Source organism: Glossina fuscipes, unplaced genomic scaffold (genome assembly GCF_014805625.2).
Source record: "Glossina fuscipes isolate IAEA_lab_2018 unplaced genomic scaffold, Yale_Gfus_2 171, whole genome shotgun sequence".
In the NCBI taxonomy this organism is placed as follows: domain Eukaryota; kingdom Metazoa; phylum Arthropoda; class Insecta; order Diptera; family Glossinidae; genus Glossina; species Glossina fuscipes.
The window spans coordinates 119180-136298 of NW_023998514.1; the positions used below are offsets into that span (position 1 = coordinate 119180).

At 34.4% G+C, this 17119-nt stretch overlaps 1 protein-coding gene and 1 long non-coding RNA gene across 3 annotated transcripts in view; both read left to right on the top strand.

Moving 5' to 3' along the window:
* LOC119641672 (Krueppel-like factor 6) overlaps nucleotides 1–17119 on the top strand; it is a 182912-nt gene that overhangs the window by 79927 nt on the left and 85866 nt on the right. The gene's annotated exons all lie outside the window — the stretch shown is intronic.
* LOC119641673 lies at nucleotides 1410–2266 on the top strand. The gene is made up of 3 exons (XR_005247872.1): nucleotides 1410–1576; nucleotides 1877–2112; nucleotides 2181–2266. It is a non-coding gene; the product is annotated as an uncharacterized LOC119641673 (long non-coding RNA).

Genomic DNA, 17119 nt, shown 5'->3' on the forward strand with positions numbered 1-17119 from the left:
CAATTAACAGAAAAAAACATGATGGATCGAATTTCCATCTGCGAAGCCTTGGCCAAACTGAATGAGATAGACCCATTTCTTAAACGGATGGTGACTGGAGATGAGAAATGGATCACATACGATAACCCTGTGCGAAAACGATCGTGGCCAAAGAGCGGTGAAGCACCTCAAAGGGCCAGGAAGGTTTTGCTATGCATTTGGTGGGACTGGAAGGAGATTATTTATTGTGAGTTGCTTCCATACTTCTCTACTGTGAACAACTGGACCGTTTGAATATAGCGATTGACCAAAAACGGCCAGAATTGGCCAACACGAGAGGTGTCGTGTTCCACCAGGACAACGCTAGGCCACACACATCTACAGTGACTCGCCAGAAACTTCGGGAGCTTGGTTGGGAAGTTTTAATGCATCCGCCATACAGTCCGGTCTTGGCACCAAGCGATTATCATCTTTTTCTTGCATTGCAAAAAAATTGGAATCTAGAGAGGATTGTAAAAATCGACTACTAGAGTTTTTTGCAAATAGAGACCAGGACTTCTATGAGAGAGGCATTTTGAAGTTACCTTTAAAATGGCAACAAATCATACATCAAAAAGGTGCACATTTGACCCAAATCGGACAATCCGAAGCATGTTAAATAAAGTCCTGAAGTTCATATAAAAATAATGGATTTCTTTTTCCCCAAACTAATATATATATATGCTGTTTATGACATTGGCATCCTTTAGATTTTTGAGTGTGTTAATTTAAAGAAATAAAAATATTGAATTGAAAATACCCTAACCCAACGCAAAGAAATGGGAACTGTTAAATTCATGACAAAAAGAAAAAAAGAGAAAGAAAGGTTAAAGGTGTTGTACCAATAAATTATTTGAGTAGAATCGGAACCGTAAGTCCATCTAAGAAGCGAGTTTAAGACGAAACGCAGGAGAAATCGAGCCAACTGGGTAGTCTACATGGGTCGAAACCATAAGCTGATATAAGTGATAATTTTCGTTTTTATTTTGTAAGTCTATATATTGTAATACTAAGAAGAAGGAAGGTTTGCAGTAATAGTAGTGATGACAAGGTAGGTGGGCTTAGCCAGCGGACTCTCATGGCAACTTTAAATCCAATTGGTTGTGCCCTTTAAATGGTCCAAAAAGCAAATTTTTATTTGCTTAAATAATCTTTTTTAAATTGGTCATTATGTTGTAAACAATAGGTGAAAATAAGGAAATGCTTTGCAATTTAAGCGCTCGAAAAAATATTTTTGGAGCGCTAGAACTCTTAGCTGTACTGATAACAGCTGTAACAAAAATAACATTAACTTTGTTTTTCAAGTGCCATACCTTTGGCCAGCTGTTTCCATAAATGATGTACAGAAAGTTATTAATTAAAATAAACAAAAAAATTGATATACACACAATAGCAAAAATCAATACAATAGAAAGAACTGCCGTAAACTATATTAATATTAATAATCAGAATTGTAATGTAGTGAAAAGGACAAAAAACAAAGACGTTGCAGGACCATAAGACGTCAAGTTACATAGCACCGAAATCGTAAACGGAAATATTGCCGCTTTGCATTAGGGTGAGTAAAGTTGCAATATAAATTGTTCCAAACGAAATCAATAGAAACTATAAGCAATCCGATAGCAGAGTCCGTAATCTCAATGGTTTGAACATCAATTTCACAAAAACTTGGAGCTTTGCACATAGTCTAACAATCTGCGGAACAATTTGGTATTTGAAAAATATATAATAGTTACATGTTGAATAGTTATCATATATTAGTTAATTGTGCATTTACTTAAGATATTTGGTTTGTAAATTATTGCTCATGATCTTTTTTGATTTGATTGTATTTTATTTCTTGCTGGTAATTTTTTAGATTGCTTATCAGTGCTGTGCTTGGCAACCATTTGTGCGTTAAACCAGGTGGAGTCGGGCATAACTCGCATTGCGTACTTGGTTGCGCCTTTTGGAGCCAAGATTGGTTATGTGACCGCCTCGCTCACCTTAAATGTGCTGTGATCACAGGTAGACCTACGGATGCTGCTGGGAATTTCTCGGAAAATCTACGGTTGTCATGTCCCGACTGTTGGCAAAAAAAGAGACTTGTTTGAGGTTAGCAAAGAGCTAATATTTTTGGTTATAAACTTTCAGAAGTATAAAGCCTGGTTTGATGATTTTAGTTAGTTGGACTTCTGGGATTGTCCTCGAAATGAGACAGGCCTGGTGTGGCCACCCCCTCCGGGGACATTGGATCGGCCTCAACCTTCTTAATTTTGAGATTCCTTCCTAATATGAGTTAGACGACCTTACGTCATCAAATCCTCCGTTGGGACTACGTGATCTTCCCTTGTCGGTTAGTAAAAGGCTTTACATATCAACTCGGTGGGGAAAAATCAAGATCTTGGAATACCTATTATTAATATCAGCGTAATAATTTCTCAAATTGCCATGACGAAAGCTAACATTAGCGAGCGTTGTAACTTAGCGCGTATAAGTTACGGGGATGCGCAGAGCAAAATAAAAAAGTTCAATCGCCTCTTATCTCTTCTTCTGTAGTTCTGGCCCATTCAATTTTATGAAAAATTTTTCACTTATGGCTTCCGATAATGGCGTTATAAATATTGCTACTTTAACGACTTGTCTACCTGGTAAGGCTATATTTATCTCTAGGCTAGCACCGGACGCTTCGCGTGAGAGCATTATGAAACGTTTGGCGTAAGAAGTTTTATCGGTTAACCTAAACCGGGTGAGCATATTCAAATTGTCAGCAGCTCACCTTAGACAAATATAGCCTTTTAAAATTCTGGTACTCACAGCTAATCTTCAGACTATGTTGAATAAGTCATTGTGGCAAAATTGGGCATTCCCGATGCAAAATCTGTGCAATGCAGCCAGCAGCAAAAAATTTATCATATTCTTACGCCGATTATCTTTCATTTATCAAGATGTTAGAGGCCTGGGTTCTAAAATACGTTTTGCTTTCCTAACTTGATACTGAGTTTTCATTCTTTCTACATAACTTCAATGTTTCCGGAGCACTGGTTCACGGTGGTTTATTTATTTTATTTACTTATTTACTAACCAAATTTCAACTTGTAATGGCAGAATCAGCGTTTTCCAAATTTTGAGTAATACTTGTTGACGATTGTCCACCTTTTACTTTACCTGAGCATGTAAACTTCAAGTCATTAATGACTACTATTATAATAAATTGCAATATCTACCATAGGTGTAATAACAAAGTGCAACAATCCAAAATATTCTCAAACAATTTAGTGGAAAAGGAAAGAAAATTGAAGAGAAGAAAAAGAAACAAGACGGTAACTATATTAGTAGAAGAATTAACACTCACGTTTTCTCCACAATTCTAATTAAGTAGATAATCTAGTGCAAGATTTAGATGCATATTCGGGAGCCGACATATTACCGCATATGTTTCAGCCCAATTCATCTCAAGCTCATCCACATCCTTCTAACGGGAGCTACAGTCCAAATGATAGTCAATCTCAGCTTGGTATCTTTCCAAATTATCAACACTCCCTTCAAATAAAACCTACAAATCATCAGCAAATGCATAGGCTTAGACATAGCTAGGTTAAACATATTATAGATATCGTATTCATATACCCGCAGAGGAGCAAAGGGCCATTAATTGAGCCATGAGGCACACCACTGCGTACCCTTAATGGGTTAGACTTGATAGCATCCACAGATATAAACTGTAAACGATCCGATAGGTAGAACTCCACTACGTCAGTAGCGTCAGTAGAATGCGAAGTCCCGCACGAGATTATGAATCCAAAGTACATGCCAAAATTGTTTCTCCTGCATTATTAATTTCTGTCTTTGCATTTCCTTTGTATACAATAGTTGCAATTATAATCATTCCTGTCACGTAAATACGCCTTGCTAGATTACTTAGAGAAAGATAAAATTTTATTTCACTACAAATAAACCAATACTCACACTTGACCGCCACGTATGTAACTTGGGGTGTAACCTTATGAATTAGGTTCAGGTTGCCATTTAAATTATTGACCTGATCATCTACATCCGAAATATTATAGATACCACTTAAGTCCCATGCGGAATTCTGGATATCAGTACCCGAGTATTTACTCTGTTATAATCATAACATTCAGAGCACTTGCCAACTTTTTGCAATATTAAGAGCCACGTGTATGAAGGCATGGTAAGAGGTTCCAGCCAATTGGAATTACCCAGAACCTGAAAGCTCCTTATTCGCTATTAAAAAATAGTAAAGCAAGAGAGTAGAGCCTCACATTACGTTATGATATGTATCATGGGAGGGAGTTGTGAACAATCCGCATATTTCAACGGTGACAGAATGTAAAAGTCAAGGCGGATTTCGCAAGATTAAATAATTTGCAATTCAAGTCGCCCATGAGTATGTTGTTTTGGCGCTAAGTCCCTAAATTTATCCGACTATTTTCCAACTCTGCATTAAACTTAGTTTCCATGAGCCAAACCATTTTTAATTTGCACGAAAGTGCTACTTCCAATCAACTCCTTATTGCAGCTAGTCCATGTGTACCAAAAAATTCTGTTTTTAACGTAGACAGTGAATAGCTCCTTCCAAACACGAGGACAGGTAAATGAAATGTGCACTCGCAAAGAGCACAATTTGTGCCATTATGACGAACAGTTACATTTTTAGCACAAACCAGACAGCGACCCATAGGCACTTAAATTAATAATACCGGCAAAAATAAGATGATAAATGCAAACACCAATACACACACGCACCAGGAGGAGAGAAGCCACCTACATGACTTACGAAATGGAATTTGCATTGGCCATTCCGCTCTCTTTTTGGTCATTGACAAGAGCAGACCTATGCTCGGATTGATGAGATATAAAACAGAAATGTTTAATAGAAATATGAACACACACAACAAGAAGTGATGAGTGTATGGAGATTATAATAGTAAGAATGGCTAATGAAGATTTAAAAATCACTTGAATTCAATTGTAAGTTGTGATAAGTTACAATAACCCGGAAAATGCGATAAAGAAGTCGAGTGAATTAAGTGTATTCTTTTGTGATGTCAAATTAAAGACAATTCGGTTGGATGAATAAGGAAGTCTCACCTGCTTAGGTCAAACGTTGTAACAGAATGGATTGAATACGCAAAGCGAGCAAGTAAGTGCCACAATCAATAGAACATTAGGTTGAGGCTATATTACGCACACCTTTTCTGTAATTGTGTGATCCAAGAAAAATAAATTTTTTTGTAAGGACTTCTGGCAAGCTGCTGAGGATACTCCATGCGACTTCGATAAAATAATATTCCATTTTTTTGGAATTTTTTCAAGTTCTTAAATACTATAAGAAGAAAGAAAATAAACTTTTGAAACAGTATTTGAAGAGTGTGTCTGCGTATGATTCTTATATTATATGGCTAGGCATAGTTTTAAGTATAGAATCACCAATGCTATTGCAGATATACATAAAAGATACAAGTAACAATTCGAATTAATCTCAAATATTTGTTTAAGTTAACTTAACCTTAAAAGTCTCTTCGGTTCCTTCAGTGAAGTTGTTTAGATTTCTGCAAACAACTCTAAATGGGTTAAACAGCTCATAATTATATTTATATCGACTTAACTTAATGAACATAAAGTGCCTAGAGAAGCGGTTCGGGACACTAAAGTTTATCTCTCAGGACATTAGCTTATGCGGACGAGTCAATAGCATCTAAATAAGAAGGAAACACCAAGAATAAATCTATGTTTCTCAAGTGATAGTAAGGCTAGCAGAAGAAATCTATTTTCATAAGGACGCAGGGAAACAAGAGAGTCCCAACCCTAATTCTTAATGACGGACACCAAGAATTGCTTTTGAACTGATACAATTGAGTCTACAGAGCATACTCAATACTTATACAATAAGTAAAAAGGGAAGCGAGAGGCACAGAGTTTGAAGATCAATAAGTCAGTATATGCGACGTCCGTGTAAGAGCCACTAGAAAAAGTCTTGAAATCATGGCAAGTAAATTCAAAGAGATTCGTGACAGTAGATCTTCCCTTCCTAAAGCCATGCCAATGGAAAAATATAATATTTGATAGCAAAAACTAAATACTGAATAACAATTCAGTTTTTTAGTATAGTTTTCAACGTGATGTCTATTTTTAGATTTGTGAGTTAGAGTAAGGAAACTTTTCTCACAATAAAAGGAAAAACACGTGGCTTCAAGGACTGATTAAAAATCAGCCACAGCTCGACAAAACGTGGTGGAATCCCATGAGGTCAGGGCGAACAACTATATTTTACAGATCTCACACTTTCTGAAACGGCATTTTCTGAAATGACCAATTTAGGAATCGAAATCGAATTATTTATCGGCTGCGGATAGTTGACAATTAAATCGGAATTAGCAATTGAAAATTTTCGACGAAAGTATTCAGCAAAGAGATGGGAGGTTTTAATATCATCGGTGGACTCAGAGCCATTGAAAGAAAGGTGCGAGAGACATATTGGAATCTTTCTTTTGCAATTGACAAACTTAAAAAAATATTAAGGGTTAACAAGCAGTGAGGATTTTATCAACTGGAGGTACTCGCAACAATATAGGCGCTTTCGATAATTAAATCTACGCCACATCTCTGCGTCTATAATTAATAATCCGTACTATATAAATGATTCTATTGACCAAATATTCCAAATGTTATGATTTCTCTGCAGAAGAAGATTCGAGGTCGTTAAAACATAGTTGCGTGCCCGGGTGTTACGGCATTCCGTTATGTATTCTTATGTCGTGTGTCGTGTCTTTAATTATGTTGGCAAAGTTGCTATTTGGTTTCGTTGTACAAGAGTGGGAGTAGACAGCTATTAGTGAACTACAGAGGTACCGCCATGTTGATCATTATATTTAAACTCTTTGAAAGTATTGTCACTAAAAAATTAGTATTCCGTGTCAACACACCTTCCTTGAGGGCAGATCAACTGTTACGAACCCATTAGAAATTACTTTGCATATTTTCACGCCGTTTTCCTGTGCCTCACAAACGGACATCCAAATTATGCACTTTAGTAAGGCGTTTAATAGAATTAATCATAACTTACTGCTTTTTAAACTTCAGCTCAATATCTTGTGCTTGTCTTTTTTCTATTTTATTACCAAACTTTCTCTTCTATTTGTAACCGACAGCAGTTTTTCTCTTATATCTAGGAAGAATTTTTTGTCGTACGAAAATGCTTATTGGCCTGTCTATATTTAGACATACATAGAATTTATCGAATTCTTCCTTAATTCCCTTGTGCTGTTATACCATAGTAATCCAATCCATACACAGTGCTTCGCTTTATTAATTATTGTGGGGGCGGTTGCAGTTCGGATGCTTGTGTACTTCTGTTATATTCTGCGATCGGAACTTTTCGGGGTTCGGGCATCAATGTGGGGATGTAAGTGCAGATTTTATGGGTCAAACTGTGTTCTAGTACGTAGAAGGAGTGCGAAGCTTTCATGCATTTATTAAAAAGTTTATGCGATTTGCCCAAGGAAAACATTTTTTTTTTGGATTGACCGATTTAGATTTAACCAGATATGTATTTAATTGGCAGATTACAGGATCAGAATTGTGACGATCGCCATGTGATGTACGGAAAACAACTGATTAAATATATGTTGTTGATTTTAACACTGACATTCCATCAAGGCGTAACACAGGTACCGTGAGAATAACGGAGTACCCGACGATTTAAAGAATACAAAATGGTGATCGTCGGTGGCATTTGTTCATTTCTTGATTGATTGTTTTATTATATGAATTATTCTTATATAGTAAAAAAAAAGTCAACCAAAATGCTTGCGTTGGCATTAAATGTTTTGTTTAACATGGTATCCATTGGTTGTGAATTATTTATGAGTTTTGTCATTCGAAATTTATTTTAAAATAAAGCAAAAGGAAAGGCAAATTTGACATTTGTGTGTTTACAAATCAACTGATACAATATGACTATTAACTTTTATGTTCTTTTATTTTGTATATTTACATATGAACATATGAATATAACTAGAAAGAATAGTGGTTCAAAATGAATTGAAAGCCAAAAGTTTGTGCTTATATAAATAAAAGCCGACAATTTAATTTTCACAAAACATCTTAAAGAGGATTTATTCTTTATGGCTTCTACTTCAATACAATTAAATTTGAGAGTACAGCAAATATGCCTATACATATTTTCTCCCTCGTTCGAGTTCTTTTTTTGTTTCTGCATAATAGCTTTTGTTTAGTGCACTATCAAATATGGAAAACCGAAAGCGGTATTTTCGACATATTTTGCTTTTTCCTTTCTAGAGATTTTAGTGTTGAAGACACACGTTCTGGAAAGTCACTTGAGGAAAGGAAAACAAAGGCATCAAGAGACACAAACCGCCTGATTACAACCCGTGAGGTTGCTGAGAGATTAAATTTATCAAATTCGCTGGTTAATAACCACGTGAAAGAAAGTTGCTTTTTATGCTGACCAAAAAAAAGTGCAATGACTTTCCGAGGCAACTTTGTTGATACGGAACGTTCGTAATAATTTCTGTGAAATACCACGGAGATACTAATTTATCTGAAACACGCGTGGTTCTTAATAAATTCAGTAATCTTCATTTTTATTACTTTGTCTATAAGTATAGAAATTGTCAAAGGCAAATTTTAATAATTTAATATGAAGACATTGCCATATAAACATGGCCGTCAATTTCCTAGTTTCACTTTTGGAATAAATGTTGAATCATTCTTAGTTGTCTCTGATATTATCCAATAAAGCGAATTTCTTCGTGATTTTGGCTCACTTTTGATGCAAACTTACTTTATCCCTTATTCTGAACGCACCCGCTGATCGATCACTACCCAAATATTTCTGCGAAACAACGACAAAACCCGTCTTGCTACTTTTGGTTAAGGCACAAATATGGAGACTTCAAAAAATGTGACGTACTTGTGATATTCTTTTTAGCAGTTTACTTTAATTGCAACGGCGGAATGTAATGCCGCGGTATGAAAGAAAAAATTGTCAAAATGAAAGAAAATATAAAATAAAAGTCTATCGACAATGAAAAAGAAATTAATCGCAATATTCTTTTGCAATATTGTAGAAAGTAAGCCTATGAAAAAAATTGTTTTTTATTTAAATGATTGAATTTATCAATCATTTTTATTAGATTTTGATGTGAAAGACTATTAGTAATTTACCTTCAATTCGCTCCCTTTTTTCAATGCATTTTAACTTCCCTTACTTTTCTTTAGCGCGAAACTGACATTGAAGAATTTTGTTCAAGGTACGAAATTTTATTCACAGTGGCAGAAAAGATAATAAACAAACAGAAGTACAAACGTTATGATAGTCGAATTATAACCGTGCCAGAATAAGGCTGCAGTAACAAACATCACAAAGTTTTTTTCTTTTTTTAATTATATATGTAGTACCAGCTGCTTGTTAGTGTTACAATATTAAGCAAATCCATCCTCAAAGCCTATTGAAGGAAACACCATAAAATTTTTCCTTGACGGATTCCATATGATAGTTTCCTGAAATCAAAGCAAAAGATCCAAAACAACACAACATGCAATATTTAATGACATGGTGTTAGACAAAATATTGATAAACCCTCTCTAATATTCATGAACTTTTCTTATGTGGTCTCGAACGTAGTCTCGGAGAATATTCAGGGTGCCGTAAAATTTTCCAGCCTGAGCTGAACATAATTTCGTTGCCGGTTTTTGCGGAATATGGACGGGCATACGCGAATTTCGTAATATTCATCTGTTTTTTCTCCCAAATCCCGCTTTCGATTTTGTACTGCATTTTCGTTCAAAGCCGACTTAATCACACCTGTAGTTGCAGCTGCTTTTTTTTTTTTGGTAAGCAGCGCAGTACTGGGAATGACATCCATCTTTGTAGATTTTGATATACACTGAGAGACAACCTGTAAACAATTGAAACTTATATGGTTCAAACACCTAAATCTATTTAACATCTACATCTGAAATTTCGGGAAAGTTTAATGCGTGAGTTTTATGATTGATCCAATTTCAGCGGAACGAATTCATTTGCACGCGTAACATAAACACATATGTGGTATTGCTGCTCTTTGCCCTTTCGATCTTAAACATATATTAATTATTCATGTCAATTGTGCTCGTACAAATATACTTAAACGTTTGCCTGATTTGTTCCATACATGTGCCTCCTGTGGAAGAAGCAAAACTAAGGCGGGAGATTATCCAATTTTTTGTATTTCTGCATAAACATTTACGTATGAATTCGTCATTCTAAATGCACAACGTTTTGCGAACGAACTAGGAAATGGCACTCTTCGATGGAAGTGAATTATTGTATTTAAAAAAAAATTTAAAAATAAACTTGAATTGATTTATTCAATTTCACAAAAACAATTAACTAAGAAAGTCCATAAAAATAAATTTAATCTATTGGTGTTTCCCTGATTTGAAAATCGTTTATATTGCAACGTATTTGTAAAAACTCACTATTTAAATATATGTCGCATTAAATATTTCTAAAATTCGTTTGTGAAATGAGCGAAGTGGCGAAAAATAAGATACATAAAAATGTCAATATGCAGAGTACATTTTTGAGTTTCATTGCCTTTGTCCGATCTCTTGACTGCTACATACTGGCGCACATTCGGTGCGGACGAGCGGATCAGACAATCTTTTAAAAGAACAAATTTAAAATCTTGCGAGTTAACAAAAATGCAAAAAATTTTTTATATCCCCCTTATTCGTTAAAGAATGTCGTAGGCTCAGTAAACATGTAAGGTAAACAGAGACTAACATCGTATAATTCGCTTATATCAATGAATGAGAACTGCTAAGCGAGTATCAATTATAGTTTCCGACCAGATGCTCACTCCACAGCGCGTAAGATTTTGGTTTAATCTACCGGCCACGCAAGAAAATATGAAAGCGGATTTTATAATTCGGTGTGTGGTCGGATATATTAATGATTGACATGCTCGATACTTCAGTTGCACACAAAAAAAGCTGATTTAAGTGCGGTTTACAGTTGGGCATTAGTGAGGTGGCCAAGTTTGCTACGATTTTCGCATAAATTACGTTGGGCTTAAAAATAACCGTGTACTATATTTCATAAAAGTATGTCAAAAATTGCGACATGCAAGTTGAGCGCAAAAATCGGATGGACAGACAGCTTAGATCAATTTAGAAAATTATTGTGAATCGGTCGATAAAAGAAAGGTAGGGCCCATCCCAGGTGCTCCTAGGTGTTGTATAACTCTGCACAAATTTAATACATTCTTGTATCACAAGTTGTGTAAGTATAATGAATATGGCTACTTGAAAGCAATTTTGCATAAACGGAAGTCATAAAAAATTGGTGAAAATTTATATTCTTTGTGAGCAACATCGTACGATTTAAATCGTCTATTTTACTATTTTGGTAACTCACAGTATTGTGTTCTAGTGTGAATTTTGTTTTCTCACCAAACAAATTACGATCTTTGCGTATGGCGGATTTGCATTTGTGAAAGGGCGAAGGCTTTCAATTAATTCAATTGAAGGTTTCGTTTGAAAACAGCTGTGACTCCTATATTATTTCCACGTCTACATATATTTTATTAAGAACTGATTGCTTAATTTTTGTCGATTGGGAGTCTACTAGACACAAGGTATATTCGAGACATTGGTTTTGTAAGGATATTGAGATTCATTAAAAAAACTATTTGACATACATAAAAACAGCGGATCTCTTTCCGGATTATATAAATATAATGTTACGTCGAAACTCTCGTAAAAAATTTTTCGATGATTAGTAAATCGAGTTTACTCGATTGATAGGCAATACAATTTAGCGTTTTCCGTGCACCAAATAATATTTTTTAATATCAATATATTTCTATCAATATTCGCACTATTGAAACTTGCCTACAATACGTCATACAAATTGCATGTACACAATTCTTCAAAGTTTTAAATTGCACTAAGAGTACTAAACTAATGTACGCTTCTTATTTTCAACAACTTGGTTAAGTGCGCGATTTAATATTTTTGGCTGATACTTTTTTGTCGTTTTGTTTCCTTCTTAAAGGAGAAGAGATATGACCATGTGAATTGATATGTTACACATTGCCGGATGATTTATAAAAAATTATGTGATGAAAATTCGTAATTTTCAAATGTCGCCGACTACAAATATTTCTACATATTAAGTTTAGCTTTTATGATGGGGCGATCCCGTACCGCAGAATTTAACAATTGGATTCGAGAAATAAATAAATAAAAATTCAACCAAGGTTATTTCTGGTACATTCTAATTAAGTGAAGTAATTTCTTATATCATTTAAAAATTCAAATCAAGAGAACTCGTTTCTTATATTCTCTGCTTGGTAAACCCTGTTGTTAGCATACTTCATCGACCGAATCAACAAAACGACAGCCATACCAGACTCAATTGTTAATGTCCCAAAAGGAATTATCCCTTTGACTGCCCTTTATGAATTACTATGGCTTGAGTGACAAAATAATGATTTCGATAATCCATTTTTACCGAGCACATCCCAATACAATTTGCATATACTATAGAATTCCCAAACATTTGCAAACATATTTAAAGGAATACTAAAGCTAAGCAATTGAATGAATACTTAACATGAGATGAATCGCTTCACCGTCATTTATAGCCTTTTGATTCAACGATAAAAATAATTGGTAGTTTATTGTGTTAAAATAAAATGTTGGATGAACGAATAACCTACAGACGATCCCTGTTCAGTAAAATAATTTTTTTACATAAAAACGCTTACAACTTTTTATGTTATTGTTGTCAATTACAGCTTTTATTAAACGCGAATGACATTGCGCCTATGTTAGTGGATATACGAGTAAAATTGGATATAGGTAGATGAAGAAAATTTTATTTTCTCACGATGCCAAACATGTTTGCCGAACTGTCGCCTATACACTACTACTTCTGAGATATCTGTTGACAACATCATACATTCTGTAAAATATATTCATTCATTTTCTTCTTGCTGAGTACGAGAGGTTGGATGAGACTTTTGACGCCGCTAACCATTTTCAATTCCACTCAAATAATACCATATTTAACAGCTAAGAATAAGAATAATTCTGAAATATTTAATACTTTTAAAATGACCAACTATGCGTATAGCCATCGACATCATATTTAACAAAGTCCAGACAGTACTCACGCAATTCACTGCACACGGATATTAATTATGGTTTACATTTTACATGTTGTCAATATAGTCAAATGACAATGGTTTTTTGTTGCATGTTTTCATATGTTTTCAGAGTCATCATACAGGTATTAATTCTTCAGCAAAGAACGTTATAGTCGGCCAACCCTTAGATACACCGCTTTGCCTAATCCTGTAGTAAGTTTGGTAATAATTCAACAACAATTATGGTAATAATTCAACAACAATTACACATTATTTTCATAGCTTATCTTCATGAAGACCCGCAGGAGGATGCCTCATCACATAATGTGATCTAAATTCAGCAAATTTGATTTACTTACGAAAAATATTTTTACTTTTGTTATACATTTATATATTTAAATGACCCATTAGGTAGAAAAATTAATCTGGTAATATAAACAAAAAGAATTATAAACTGAAATTGAAATATTTGTACTAAATTAAGAGTAACAACCAAAGTTAGATCCACCACTTAAGTAGCCAGAATTAGATGTTAAACAATATAAATAATCGCAATGAACAATTCATTCCCTACAAGTATGAGAAAAAGGGGGAAGGGGGCCTTATCAAGACTGTGTAGAGAGCTTTCGCAACATAAGGATCATCAAATTCCTTTGACCACTTTTTAATGAACCCAAAAGCATATTTGCATAGAACCGATTTCACATGAAGATTAAATGTCAGGTTCCTATCAAAACCAAACAAATTAAATGACAACACTCACTGCAAAGGCTCACCATCTAACTTAAACATATATATATACAGAGACACACACTTACATTTCTTTACATTCAACGACGTCCCAATTACCTTACGCAAGGTAACAGGCACAACTGATGACTAACTTTGCCAAATACCTTACTAAGTTCAATATAAATAACATCTGTTTGTAGACCAAACTCGAATGAATCAAAGACGTGGTAAGCAAATTCTAAGAGACTAGCAACCGTAGATTTTCCGTTCGCAAGGCCATGATGGCAAGACGAGATAACTGATCTCTTTGTAACAAATTTTGCCAACAATTTAGGCAAAGTACTTAATTTCGCATTCCCCCTGTAATTATCAATTGACTGTCTACTGCCTACGGTAAAAAATCCGTCCATTCCCTCTTAAAGGCTGCCCTTTATATATTATATATTATATAGCATAAATCTGAAATTGTTTAATCGATGCTTTACGAGAAATCTACAAGTGCAGCCATCTACCGAAAAAATAATGGATTTCTTTTTCCCCAAACTAATATGTTAGGATGTAAAAAATAGGCGTTTGTGCTCGAAATTCACTATCACTAATTTTTTATTTAAATTTCTACTATGGACCAATTTTCATCCTAAAGTATTAAATATTGTACGTTTCTCTGAAAGGTTAACAATTCACGATAAATCTTCTATGGAGTGGTGTTCAAGAAATAGACAAGTGTGGTTCAATAAATGAACAAATGTTCATCGGAAACCTTAACAATCCTGTCTCTATGGTATACGGATTTACATTTCCTGACAATCCTTATGCGTTGAAAGTGGATCTAAATTGTCCAAATTAGGTAAAGTTAACTTGTTTATCATTTTCACCAGGAAATATTGAAAATTATACTTTTTTACTTCATAAAGATTCAGTTTCCGTACAAACGCTTATATGAAAAAACTACCCCAGCCGACACAAACTTTTCATATCAGGTTTGAATGTCGAAATACTATTACTCAGCGAGCTTTGTCGAAAAATTTTAAAAATTGAAATATTTTCCCATATAACGATTTTTGAAAGTAAGGTTTTATATGAGGCGTGATCGAAAAAATGGACCGATGTGAACCATTTTCAATAGCATTCATACTTGGGTCAATATGCGTCAGTGTACCAAATTTAAATAAAATGTTTCAAAAATTGCGACTAGGCAGTGTTAGATCCTTAAGTGTCCGTCATTTTAAGCTCCGTTGTGCTTGCTAATTAATAAAATAATAAAGGTAATCACCTAAACATAACGTCGACAATTGGCTAGTGAAATACAAAGTAAATAATTTAAACAGTTTATAACATTAACATCAAGGTAAACGTGTTCTTATTCAATAAGTCTAAGTAACATGCAACAGCTCCGCACGGATCTGATGATAAGTGATAATTTTCAATAAGGTTCCAAAATCAAAGAAATATTCGCTGGTAAGCCGGCGAGTTTATCCCGGCAATAGAAAATTGGTCCACCGAATTGGAATCAGAGTAGCCGACTTGCTGTATTTAATCGATTCTACAATTTTCAATGCAACTAAGTTATTTATGTGCTCTACAACTTTTTCTTTAACTACACGGGCGAAAAAATTTCGCTGCAATTGCAAATTTTTTTTCTTTTTATAACGATCAGGATAATGCTTGCAGAATTATGCTGACTAATATGTTAAAAAACTATTTATGCTTTGGTACGTGTATTACATCTTTACCCGGAAGAGAGAGTCAGCGTATGACAACAACCACAATTGCATTATCGTTGTATGTTCTATTCTATTTCACAATTTAGGGTAATTTTTCCGTTTGCTCTATGGTACCTACGTGTTTTAATGCTGATCAATAAAGGCGATCAATGCGTACGCTTAACAACATATATACACAACTTATTTGTTTACTACATTCCTTATATGCACAAATCATTTTAAAAGTTTACTTAGTTTTTGATAGAATAGTATAATAATAATAAAATAATAATAATAATAATAATATTATAATAATATTATTATTATTATTATTATTATTTTTTTAGTCTAAGAATTCAATTCATTAGTCTAAAATTAAAATAATAATAATAATAAAATAGTCTATTTTCCAACGTTGACGGGTAAACACTGTCTCTTCATTTTTCGGTTCTCTCTGTCATTCTTCCTTCTTTATCCGTTTACGTTGACTTTCACACATTACGAATTTGCAATTAATCATTAAAGCAGAATGATATAACGCTCCTACTAGTAGTCTTATATTACATGTGTTTTATATGGTAACTGTGTGGTTAAATATGTTTCATTATATGCAGTTAAAGCAGAAAGAAATTAAAAAAGGAATTGCTATAGACTTGGTAGGTACTTCTTAAGATGATTCTTACACACTAACTTTGTTTTATCGCTAGAAATTTCAATAGTTACATTAGGGTTGTTTTTCTTTATTACTTTGTAAGGACTATATATAGAGAGGCTCATTTCTTCTTGTACGGTTTTCTAGTAGGAGTACTATATCTATTTTTAGCCACATGATTCACAAAATTTAATACAGATTCTTTGAACCATTCGGCAAAATCAACCAACAGTACGGTAAAATTGAAGTTTTACTTTTGCATTTCACCAAAGTATGGAGATGTTGGAGGACTATTTTCTTAGTCAGTTTCATCATTAAGGCATTTCCAGTGGACAATTTGTAAATTAGACTAGTTCAAAAACAGGTCTTTTAATTCTGCTTGTAACATTGCCTGAATAGATTATTCTTGGCTTAGTGCTGGCAGAACGCTTTAGATCGGCTAGAAACGATCATGTAAATAAGTTAAGAAAAAGTTCTAAGTGGGGCACATATGTTTAGAATAAATAAATACGCAAAGGTAGCATTTTATGGCTAGACTGCATGCTATCAGTAAAGAAATTACCCATGATATATTGCATGTGCCTTGATTTGAAATGAACAGTAATGTTTCCGATATTGCTGAGTCGGTTGGTAGCAAAACAGTTACAAACAAACCGGCAAGTCCATCGGTTTTAAGCTACGCTGAAGTGGCAAGGGTATCTCCGCCCACAGCCGCCAGTCACTCTAATCAAGTGCCATCGCCTAAAAGTAATGAAGTGAAAAATAAGTCATCCTCTCCTCCTGGCTGTTCGCGTGTGAATGCTGGTCACCAGACTGGGCAAGTCTCACAAGCTGCCGGTACAAGGGCGATA